This window comes from Microcebus murinus, chromosome 13 (assembly GCF_040939455.1).
Source record: "Microcebus murinus isolate Inina chromosome 13, M.murinus_Inina_mat1.0, whole genome shotgun sequence".
Taxonomy (NCBI): domain Eukaryota; kingdom Metazoa; phylum Chordata; class Mammalia; order Primates; family Cheirogaleidae; genus Microcebus; species Microcebus murinus.
The window spans coordinates 83,216,264-83,227,727 of record NC_134116.1 but is presented as its reverse complement, the minus strand read 5'-3'; the positions used below and the strand labels follow the sequence as shown (position 1 = coordinate 83,227,727).

Genomic DNA, 11,464 nt, shown 5'->3' with positions numbered 1-11,464 from the left:
ATGAATAATATATATTATATTCAAAATTAGAAGCTATAGTGACAAGATTTTTGGTTTTTGAGACAGTCTCGCTTTGTTGCCCAGGCTAGAGTGCCGTGGCGTCAGCCTAGCTCACAGCAACCTCACACTCCTGGGCTCAAGCAATCCTGCTGCCTCCACTTCCAAATTAACTGGGACTACAGGTATGCGCCACCATGCCCGCCTAATTTTTTCTATATATTAGTTTTCTATATATTAGTTGCCCAATTAATTTAATTTTAGTTATAGTAGACACGGGTCTCGCTCTTGCTCAGGCTGGTTTCAAACTCCTGACCTTGAGCGATCCGCCCGACACCGCCTCCCAGTGTGCTAGGATTACAGGCGTGAGCCACCGCGCCCTGCTGACAATAAAATATTTTAAAATTTCAGCTTTTCAGCCAGGCAGGTAAGGCTAGCAATTTGGGAGACCAAGGCAAGAGCATCACTTGAAGTCAGGAATTGAGACCAGCCTGGGTAACAGGGAGAGACCCAATTCCACAAAAAAATAGCCAGTTTGGTGGCGCATGCCTGTAGTCTCCGGTACTCGGGAGGCTGAGGCAGGAGGATCGCTTCAGCCCTGGAGTGTGAGGTTGCTGTGAGCTAGGCTGACGCCACGGCACTCTGGCATGGACAAAACAGTGAGACTGGGTCTCAAAAAAAAGAAAAAAAAAAAGGCAGGAAGGTTATGAAATGTGAAGTTTAAACATAATAGTGATCGTATTTTCCTAGTTTTGAATTATCCGCAACTGGACATAACCCCATGTACAAGGTAAAATGCAGATGACCCCAAGCAGCTGCCCCGTTCCAGCACACAGAGGAAACGAAGGACGCAGCCAGGAATCCCTGTGGACCCATCACCTGTCACTCAGGGCACTAAGGGGTGGGGTCTGAGGCCTTATCCAATCAAAAACGCTGAAGGGAGAACTGTCCAATCAGGCGCGGCACAGGGAGCGGGGCGCGGCGGTCCAGGATCTGGCGGGGCCTTTGTGTTTTCCTTGGCTTGGCCGCGGAACTGAGCGCGGCGTCCGCTGTTCTTTCTCCTCAGCCCTGGGAAGCCCAGGTGGCCGGCACAGCCTCGTGACGGAGGTACCGGGAGGTCGGTAGGGCGGACGCCGGGACAGCGTGCAAGGGGAGAGATGGTGAGTGGGACGCGGCGGTGTCCCCGCCGCGGGAGGGGCAGGTTGGAACCGGCCGGAACCGGCCGAGGGGGACGCGGCCTGGCCGCCGCGGCTGCGGGGTCTGTGGACCGAGGTGCGCGGCGGCGCGGGTCCGGCCGCCTCTGCTTCCCCACAGGCCCCTGCGCCCTTGTTCCGTTCCTTCGCGGCCACGTCGCCCGCGGAGCCCTGGCCGGGCAGCTCTGGCCCGCAGGCCGCGTCTCCCCGTCGTGTGCGGGGCGGGACGCCGGGGTCCTCAGGGGAGACCCCACTCGGTGTGCGGTGCTCCCGCGTGTGGGGGAGCTGTGCGCCGTGGTTCTCTGTCCCTCTGTCTCCTGTTGAAAAGTAAACTGCGGCGCGCCATAACGTGGACAGCGACGCAGGAATGGGACTCCCACCGTGGTGTGTGGTTTGGGGGCCCACCGGAGGGGCTGGAAGGCAAGGCGTTGGCAAGGTGCATGGGGAAGGGAAGCGAATTAAGTAATTGATTGGGTGCACGCGTACTGTCCCCTTGTTGGCCCCACCCAGATGGAAATTTCCTGGTTGTCTGATCAGAAACTAATTGCAGGTTTGTCGTTCACCAAGCCTGAATTTTGCTTCCCCTTAAGGTAGGAATTTGCAAGAAATGCAATGTAGTATTGGATTTTTTGTTACATAGAAATCCAGGCTACTAGAGCCATTTAAGTCTAATTGCCTTTTATTTAATTATTTTAACACTCCACAGGAGGCCTAGTTTTTCCCTGCATGTTTCAAAGGTATGGCAAGCAGGGTCTCAAATTCACCACCCTGTTGCCCTGGAGTACCTCAGGCTTGTAAAAAAGTATTAAATTTGTTGTTTCATTTGCAATTCCTGAATGCCAACTTCCCGCTTCTGATTCACAACATTATAAACTATTTGTTCTTTATTACACATTTTAGACACAGTATTTATTTATTTATTTATGAATGAATGATAGAGTCCCACTGTGTTGCTGGGCTGTGGCATCAGCCTAGCTCACAGCAACCTCAAACTCCTAGGCTCAAGCAATCCTCCTTCCTCAGTATCCCAAGGAGCTGGGACTGCAGGTGTGTGCTACCATGCCTGGCCAATGTTTTCTGTGTATATTTTTAGTTGTCGAGCTAATTTCTTTCTATTTTTTTTTTTTTTTTTAGTAGAGACAGTATCTGGCTCTTGGTCAGGCTGGTGTGGAATTCTTGAGCTCAAACCATCTACCCACCTTGGCTTCCCAGAGTGCTAGAATTATAGGTGTGAGCCACCACACCAAGCCAAACCACAGTATTTTTTTTTTTTAATTTCAGTATATTATGAGAGTACAAATGTTTAGGTGACGATTGTTGCCTTTCCCTATTCCACCCGGGAGTCAGAGCTTCAAGTGTGTCCATTTCTCAGATGGTGTGCATCCCACTCATTATGTATGTATGCAGCCATCCACTGTTCCCCGCTCCCATCTGCCTAACTCCCCATAAATGTTATTCCCATATGTGCACGTAGGTGTTGATCAGTGAAACCAATTTGCTGGTGACTACATGTGCTTATTTTTCCATTCTTGGGATACTTGACTAAGAATGAGTTCCAGCTGTATCCAGGAAAATACAAGAGGTACTATATCACAGTTGTTTCTTTTTTTTTTTTTTTTTTTTTTTTGAGACAGAGTCTCGCTTTGTTGTCCAGGCTAGAGTGAGTGCCGTGGCGTCAGCCTAGCTCACAGCAACCTCAAACTCCTGGGCTCAAGCGATCCTTCTGCCTCAGCCTCCCGAGTAGCTGGGACTACAGGCATGCACCACCACGCCCGGCTAATTTTTTTGTATATATATTAGTTGGCCAATTAATTTGTTTCTATTTATAGTAGAGACGGGGTCTCGCTCTTGCTCAGGTTGGTTTTGAACTCCTGAACTCAAAGGATCCGCCCGCCTCGGCCTCCCAGAGAGCTAGGATTACAGGCGTGAGCCACCGCGCCCGGCCTGGATTTTTTGTTACATAGAAATCCAGGTTACTAGAGCCATTTAAGTCTAATTGCCTTTTATTTAATTATTTTAACACTCCACAGGAGGCCTAGTTTTTCCCTGCATGTTTCAAAGGTATGGCAAGCAGGGTCTCAAATTCACCACCCTGTTGCCCTAGAGTAACTCAGGCTTGTAAAAAAGTATTAAATTTGTTGTTTCATTTGCAATTCCTGAATGCCAACTTCCCCTCTCTGATTCACAACATTATAAACTATGGTTCTTTGTTATACATTTAAGACACAGTATTCATTTATTTATTCATTTACGAATGAATGAATGATAGAGTCCCACTGTGTTGCTGGGCTGTGGCATCAGCCTACCTCACAGCAACCTCAAACTCCTAGGCTCAAGCAATCCTCCTTCCTCAGCATCCCAAGTAGCTGGGACTGCAGGCGTGTGCTACTATGCCTGGCCAATGTTTTCTACGTATATTTTTAGTTGTCCAGCTAATTTCTTTCTAATTTTTTTAGTAGAGACAATGTCTGGCTCTTGGTCAGGCTGGTCTGGAATTCGTGAGCTCAAACCATCTACCCACCTTGGCTTCCCAGAGTGCTAGAATTATAGGTGTGAGCTACCACACCGAGCCAAACCACAGTATTTTTTTTTTTTTAATTTCAGTATATTATGGGAGTACAAATGTTTAGGTGACGATTGTTGCCTTTCCCTATTCCACCCGGGATTCAGTGCTTCAAGTGTGTCCATTTCTCAGATGGTGTGCATCCCACTCATTATGTATATATGCAGCCATCCCCTCTTTCCCCCTGCCATCTGCCTGACTCCCAATAAATGTTATTCCCACTTGTGCACATAGGTGTTGATCAGTGAAACCAATTTGCTGGTAAGTACATGTGGGGCTTATTTTTCCATTCTTGGGATACTTAGTAGAATGAGTTCCAGCTGTATCCAGGAAAATACAAGAGGTGCTATATCACAGTTGTTTCTTATAGCTGAGTAGTACTCCATGGATACATATACCACATTTTATTAATCCACTTGTGTATTGATGGGCTCTTGGGTTGTTTCCACATCTTTGAAATTGCATGACACGGTATTTAAAAGAACCATTTTTTTCACATAGCAGCGGGTGACACTTTTTTAAAGGTCTGTTTTCTTTTTGTAAATATTTCACATGAGACAATAGCAGAGAATAATCTTCTGACACTGAACTATAAAAATATTTGTGCCTCTTCTTCTTTTATTTCTTTAGGTGCAGACACTTTATCAGAAATTCTTCAGGTTGAGGTTTCACTTTGGAAACTTAAGAGTGATGTGTCTTCAGCCACTCTTCAGTTTTTTTCTTGTCCTGAATAGCAGAATTGTCTGGGGATGATGCAAGATGACGACAGCAGCCATGTGTCTTGGAGTATCTGTTGAGTAGCAGCCCTGGGTTATCTCCTTCCAAGGACAACCTGAGGTATGGGGTGGAGCCTCTCAGTGGGGCAGCTGGATGCCCTGGGCCTGAGGGAAGTCTTCTGGTATACAATTCATCTAAAGAGCAAGCCCCTTGAGATATTAATATATTCTGCTACCACTCTCAATTTCCATTCTTTGTAGATACACTGACAGTGATTCAATTGGGTGGTGATATTAAGGGGAAAAGGCAGAAATGATTCCTGCTCCCTGGGTATGCTCACACTGTTAATGGAGAATATCTGAAACAAAACCTGCAAAGCAAAATGCACTTTAGGCACTTTAGGGTTGTAGTGCAGTGTCCCTTGGGAGAATTGTCATTGAGCACTTTATTGGGTTGGATAAAGGTGAGAGGATGTCCCAAGGGTCTGACTTGACATCTGAGTCAGACATGTCTGTGTTATAGTCAGCACTGACACTCTCTGAATTTCTCACATTACAGCGATTTATTCAGTTCAACTTCAGGCTTTGTTTCTTTTTTGATTTATTAACTGTAAATAGCAATTAGAACTTAAAGATAAAATAATTTCAAAGGGCATGAAAAATGTACATTTAAAAAAATGGATATCTCCTTTTACCTAGATGTCCGAGTTTAATGCTAAGTTTTACCTTATGGGACTTGCTACCTCCTGGAAGTGTTCATATATGATTAATTGTTTACTAAATTATTTCTTTTCTGGAAATAATTGAATGGCCTGGTTTTGTCTGAAAGGTATAACATGCTTTTTCCCGTTGAGATATAAAATATAAGCACCTTATAAGTTTCTTTGCTTCTATAAACAGTTTGTTGGAGTTCTTTTTCTGGATTCTTCAAGCACTGGGTATTTTGTCATTTCAAACTAAGGGAGTGACTGTGACTAGAAAGTAGAAGCCCGAGCCCTGTGTCTCAAGGCCAAGGCAATCTGAAAAAGGAGGTTGTTTAAGGCCCAGATCGTTCTTCCTGGGACCCTTCGTGGCAGGTGCCCCAGGCTGCTCGCACCAGCCATGGAAGGAGCCCTTTCTTCTGAGAGAAGCCACAGAGCCCTGGAAGGGTGAGATCCCATAGGAGATGATGTTGGAGTTGATATGGAATGGGGTTGGGAGACTTTCTTAGCATGGAATAGTTATGACTTCAGGGCTGTTATTAGACTTTGTCAAATAAATTTGCATCTCAATATTTAGGAAGGAAAAGGGTTCATTTCATAGAGAGGAACAAACAAAATCAAAAAGAAGTTAGAAGGGGGAGAGCCGAATGGAGGGTAGCAAAAATCAGATTACAGATAAGAGAATATTTCACCCCGAAGTAAGCCTATTCTTAGGAGATGCATGAAGAGGGGCTGTATGTTGTCTCAGACTGAGGATGCATCAGAGTTCAGGGACCTGCAGGAAGGAGGGGAACCCAAGCCATGTTTGGTTACCAAGTATTTTTTTTTTTTTTTCTTTTTTGAGGCAGGGACTCAGTCTGCAACCCAGGCTAGAGTGCCTTGGTGTGAGCCTCACTAACAGCAACCTCAAACTCCTGGGCTCAAGCGATCCTCCTGCCACAGCCTCCCGAGTAGCTGGGACTACAGGCATGTGCCACTGTGCTCGAATCATTTTGTCTATTTTTAGTTGGCGAATTAATTTCTTTCTATTTTTTTAGTAAAGACGGGCTTTCCCTATTGCTCAGGCTGGTCTCAAACTCCTGACCTTGAGCGATCCTCCTGCTTCCTCCTCCCAGACTACTAGGATTACAGGCATGAGCCACTGCTTCTGACCCAAGTAGTTTGTTTTCTCCCCTGAAGACAAAATTGTTCAGCTGATTGGGAATCACAATCCGTCTCAGGTTTGTTTTTTTTTGGGAGGGGTAAAGAGTCTCACTTTGTCTCCTGAGCCAGAATGCTTGGGGTAAGGCCAGCTTACAGCAACCTCAAAATCCTGGGCTCAAGCAATCCTCCTGCCTCAGCCTCCCGAGGAGCTGGCACTACAGGCATGTGCTACCATGCGCGGCTAATTTTTTCTATATATATTTTTAGGTGTCCAGCTAGTTTCTTTCTTTTTTTAAATATTTTAGTAGAGGTGGGGTCTCGCTGTCACTCAGCCTGGTCTGGAACTCCTGAGCTCAAACGATTTGCCTTCCTTGGCCTCCTAGAGTGCTAGGTTTACAGGTGTGAGGCACTGTACCTGGCCTGTGTCAAGTTTTTAATAAGTAAAAAGGGGAGCATTATAACGGGAAGGGTGTTTCTTTGCAAGGACTGCTCTTGAGAACACCAATGCTGGGAGATATATATTTAAATATATATATATAAAATTTATATATAATATACATATTATATATATATTTTTAAGATAGAGTCTCTTTGTTGCCAGGGCTAGAGTAGCCTAGCTCACAGCAACCTGAAACTCCTAGGCTCAAGAAATATTTCTGCCTCAGACTCCCAAGTAGCTGGGAATACAGGCATGCGCCACCATGTCCAGCTAATTTTTTGTAGATGTTTTTAGTTGGCCAATTAATTTGTTTCTATCATTAATAAAGACGGCGTCTCCCTCTTGCTGAGGCTGGTTTTGAACTCCTGCCATTGAGTGATCCGCCCACCTCGGCCTCCCAGAGTGCTAGGATTACAGGCGTGAGCCACCGCGCCCGGCTTGCACACATCTTTTACTGCATTGTTCTGTGGTTCCAAGTCTCCCAGGGTGAGCAAAGAGCGCAGACTGAAAGGAAAGAAGTTCTGAGAACACATCCCCTCCCTCACCCTGCTGCCATCTCATGATTCCCACCAAGGCAAGAACATACCCACTAGGCAGGTCCGTGGTTATGTCCCTCTAGCAAAGTCTCCACCCTCGGCCATCATCACAGTATCTTCCCTTATAATTTCCTGCCAAAATTCTGCCCAGGTGCCCAGAGGATGCCGGGCTTATTCCCAGCCCCAGACACTGAACCTGCAGCAGCAACTTGCTTCCTCCATCAACACAGACTGCTGGACCACCTGGTCATGAATAAATCTCACTTGACGGCCACAGGGATGAGCCAGCGTGTCGCCCTGTATGGGATAGTATGTGGCATAAACCAGTCCTTCTACCTCCTCTGCACTGTCCCCCACCCATAGGTCCTCGAGAGCACTGTTCTCCATTATCCTTTTTTCTTGTAAACTCTGCTGTGCACCCAGTGTGCGTAACACCACCCGTCAGGTTCCTGCATTCGTTACTTTTCTAGAATTCAGGTGACCGTAGGTTCAAGACTATTGCCTTAGACCTGGCTGTTGTGAGAGCAAATAGGCATTATACATGAGACAGTTCTCCAGCTTGAAAATAAGGGGAATGATTTCATTGTCTTCTCTTTTCCTAAGGCATTCAGTTTAGAAAATTTTTGTATGTAATTTCTTCCCTACCTTTTTTTTTTTTTTTTTTTGAGGCAGAGTCTCGCTTTGTTGCCCAGGCTAGAGTGAGTGCCATGGCGTCAGCCTCGCTCACAGCAACCTCAAACTCCTGGGCTTAAGCAATCCTGCTGCCTCAGCCTCCCGAGTAGCTGGGACTACAGGCATGCGCCACTATGCCCGGCTAATTTTTTCCTATATATATTAGTTGGCCAATTAATTTCTATTTATAGTAGAGACGGGGTCTCGCTCTTGCTCAGGCTGGTTTCCAACTCCTGACCTCAAGCAATCCGCCCGCTTTGGCCTCCCACAGTGCTAGGATTACAGGCGTGAGCCACCGTGCCGGGCTTTTCCCTACCTTTTTGAAACATATGTAAACAATTTGAACATCTAAACAGGCATTTTCTCAGTCTTTTGACTCAGAAATATCTTAATCTAGGATTTGGGAAGAATTCCTTTGTGACGTAAATAGGAAAGGAGCCAGCACACTCTCCCACGGTTTCTGTAAGAGGCTGGGAGCCTGCCTGCAGTAGGCACCTGGCTCCAACTTGTAAAACTACCTCCTGTCATGAAGACGTGGAAAGTTTATTTTTCCTTTGAATATGGCCAATTCGGCAAACACAGATGGACTTCCCAATTAACAGGTGAATATTGTATGAACCACACAGGAAAGGTCTTGTACTTGAGGACTAATTATGGCAACTTTTATTTCTGTCTTTGTAATTTCCTCACAGATTGCTTGTGAATTACTTCACGTTCTGGTTTAATTGTATAATAAAACACAATTCTTTCTGTTTTGCCATTTGTGAGAGTTGGGGAATGCAACTTTCATTTTTAATTATATTTTTGAAACACTGTCCAGAATTATCAGACACAATGTATACATATAAGGCGCCCACCAGCCTTCCCTGCAGAGGGGCCTTTCCCTCTGAGGCTTCTAGTCGCAGCTCACAATCATGCAGCCGTTGTGAATACTGCTCCCACATTCTGCAGGCAGCTGATCCCTGTGCCTGTTTGGGACCGACAGTCCCTCCTAGAGCAGTTAGACTAGACTTGTACAGAAATAACTTCAGAGAGCTGCAGTCATTCTTCTTCTTTCAGTGTCCCTGGCATCCAGACCTGAAACCGAGTCAGAGGTCCTGGGGCCTGGAGACCCAGCCAGGCTCACACGTGTCCAAATACCCACAGAGGTGCTGGGGACACCTGCCACTTCTCACCCCCTCCCATTACCAAATTTGCAGCTCCACATACTCAATCCACGTCCTGGGGTTTGAGAAAAGAAAAGAACTTTTACCTGAGGATTGATGACACTTAATAGTCATGCTCAGATAGACAAAAAAATGAGAACGTAATCATGTTATGTTCCTTTCTTTGAGTTATGTATTCAACTCTAGAAACTTTTTGTTATTGCCACAAGTAGCTATAAATTAACCTAATAACAATAACTCATACCCTGTAGTTTTACAATGCACAGCCAATGACTACGCCATGTTATTTCTGTAAACCATCAGAATTCTAAACTCACAACTTAAATTCATCCTACTTCCTTTTCTCTTTTTTTTTTTTTTTTTTGTCTTTAAATATGTACTTGTATGTGCTAGTATTTGGGAGTGTGTATCAAGGGCAACTTGAATTCATACTTCCACGTTGCAGTCCTCAACCTTGGCCCAAATATACTTTCTACTCGTATTTATTTTGCTTCAGCTTCTTCCTTTTGGGTCAACATACCCTTTAGAATGTGTTAGAGCAGCCACCGTGAGGGTTTTCTCTGGTTTCCTCCCCTGTGTGTAGCTCCAAAGAACTGCAGAGCCAGGTTGATCCCACCCAGGATCTGCACACAGGGCTGGCTTCCACCTGGGATGCACAAGGCAGGGCTGCACTTTGAACTGAGGGTGTACAGAAAACCCACAGGCTCGTCTTCTGCATCATAGGTGGTCAAACAGACAGACATCTTAGAGCCCCCTTTTCAGAGTAGGGTTCTTTGAATTTCCAGATGTTGCCCAATGACCTGCTGCAGTTTTGTGAGGGGCTCCTGGCATCAACAGAATGTGGTGGCAGAATCTGTAAGTATAAACAATAACTTCAGCAGGGGGAGGTCAGGGCCACAAAATATTTGGAGCCTTGATCAAAACTACATCTACCTGTGGACCATATTATTAGAGGAAGATAGTTTTGTCTTTTCTCATACCCAAGAGTTAGCTGATCGGGGACAGGTAATATTACAACCGAATCCAGTGTTACCTGCTCCAAGAGGGCAAGTTCATTCTGTATCCTGACCCCAAAGGATCAGTCAGAGTCTCTCCTGACTGGATTACCTGGGCATCAGCCCAGGTTTCACTGCAAACCCTCTCGCCAGCACCTGGGTGGCGTTGGGACATTGGGGATGTCCTGTTCAGACTAGGGTCAGGCTGACAAGAGGGTCTAATTGCCCTCTGTCTCAGAGGAAGAGGAATGTGTCAGGAAGGTTTATTCCTCACAGAATCTCTTTGGTTAGTGTCCAGATGAGATTTGTTCCAGTTCCCTTGGTCCTTGGTTGAAGAACAAGGAGACAAAACAAGGTCCAGAGACAAACTAGCACAGAAACCAGTTGTTTCCATTTCATATGGCCACCAGGAAAACAGCTATGAAGCTATCATGGTGCTGACCTTCCATGAACTTTTATTCTAGAGCAAAGGGATAAATGGCTGCATTCTAAGGTCTCTGTACAAGGGACTCTGGCTTCGTTTCGGCCACTTCCCTTATGTTGTGTGAGTTCTGATGTAAACACGTGAAGGGCTATTTATGGACAGAAAAGGTTATTTTTTGCTTTTTCTAAGAATAAATGCTTAGCTTCTAATATAATTGTCCTACAAGCATTAAATGTTTTAGTGAAATTGCTTATTATTATATATTATAAATTAAACCAGGATGTGGCTAAAATAGATAAAAATTGTACAAACTCTGGGAGCCCAGTTTCTGTTGGGCAGGCTTTGGAATGACAGGCCTGGAAACACCCCATTGGCATGGAGACAAGAAGCCCAGGGCCTGCTTCCTTCCCCAGTCCTGCCAGCCCCACCCTCTTCTGAGGCCTCATGGATGTCTGACCCCACCTTTGAATCTCCCCATGGAATTAATTAAAGGGGATCACAGTTTGGGTGGCTGCTGCTTCTACCTGTCCAGAGCTGGTGCTCAAAATTTCCTGAAACCCAAAAAGCAGATAAATAAGAAAAAAAATGCATATTGTGGTTCCTTAATTTCTTTCTTTATTAAAACAAATGATTCTAGAGATATCTCACTAGGCAACCTATTTTCCGTTCCTAGAGAGGGAGTTGTTGCTCTGCAAGTCAGAAGGAAGTAAGTATAAATAGAAGCATGAGAAAATCCTTCTGAAGTATACTTTACCCTTTGTGTATTCCTCCCATCTGTCTCTGGTTAGCTTTTTTCTTTCATTTGTATTTTTCTATTTGCCTTTGAATGGCAAGGTAGCTTTTTTTTTAAGACAGGGTCTCAATTTTTCAGTCAAGCTGGTGTGGGGTGGGTCCATTACAGCTTATTGCAGTCCTAAAA

The 11,464-nt window shown here is 45.3% G+C and overlaps 1 long non-coding RNA gene across 1 annotated transcript; it reads left to right on the top strand.

Annotated features, from left to right (window-relative positions):
* The first annotated feature begins 987 nt into the window (after nt 1–987).
* On the top strand, nt 988–8,720 carry LOC142874936 (uncharacterized). Its single transcript, XR_012922523.1, has 3 exons — nt 988–1,157; nt 4,384–4,590; nt 7,440–8,720. It is a non-coding gene; the product is annotated as an uncharacterized LOC142874936 (long non-coding RNA).
* The last annotated feature ends 2,744 nt before the right edge of the window (nt 8,721–11,464 follow it).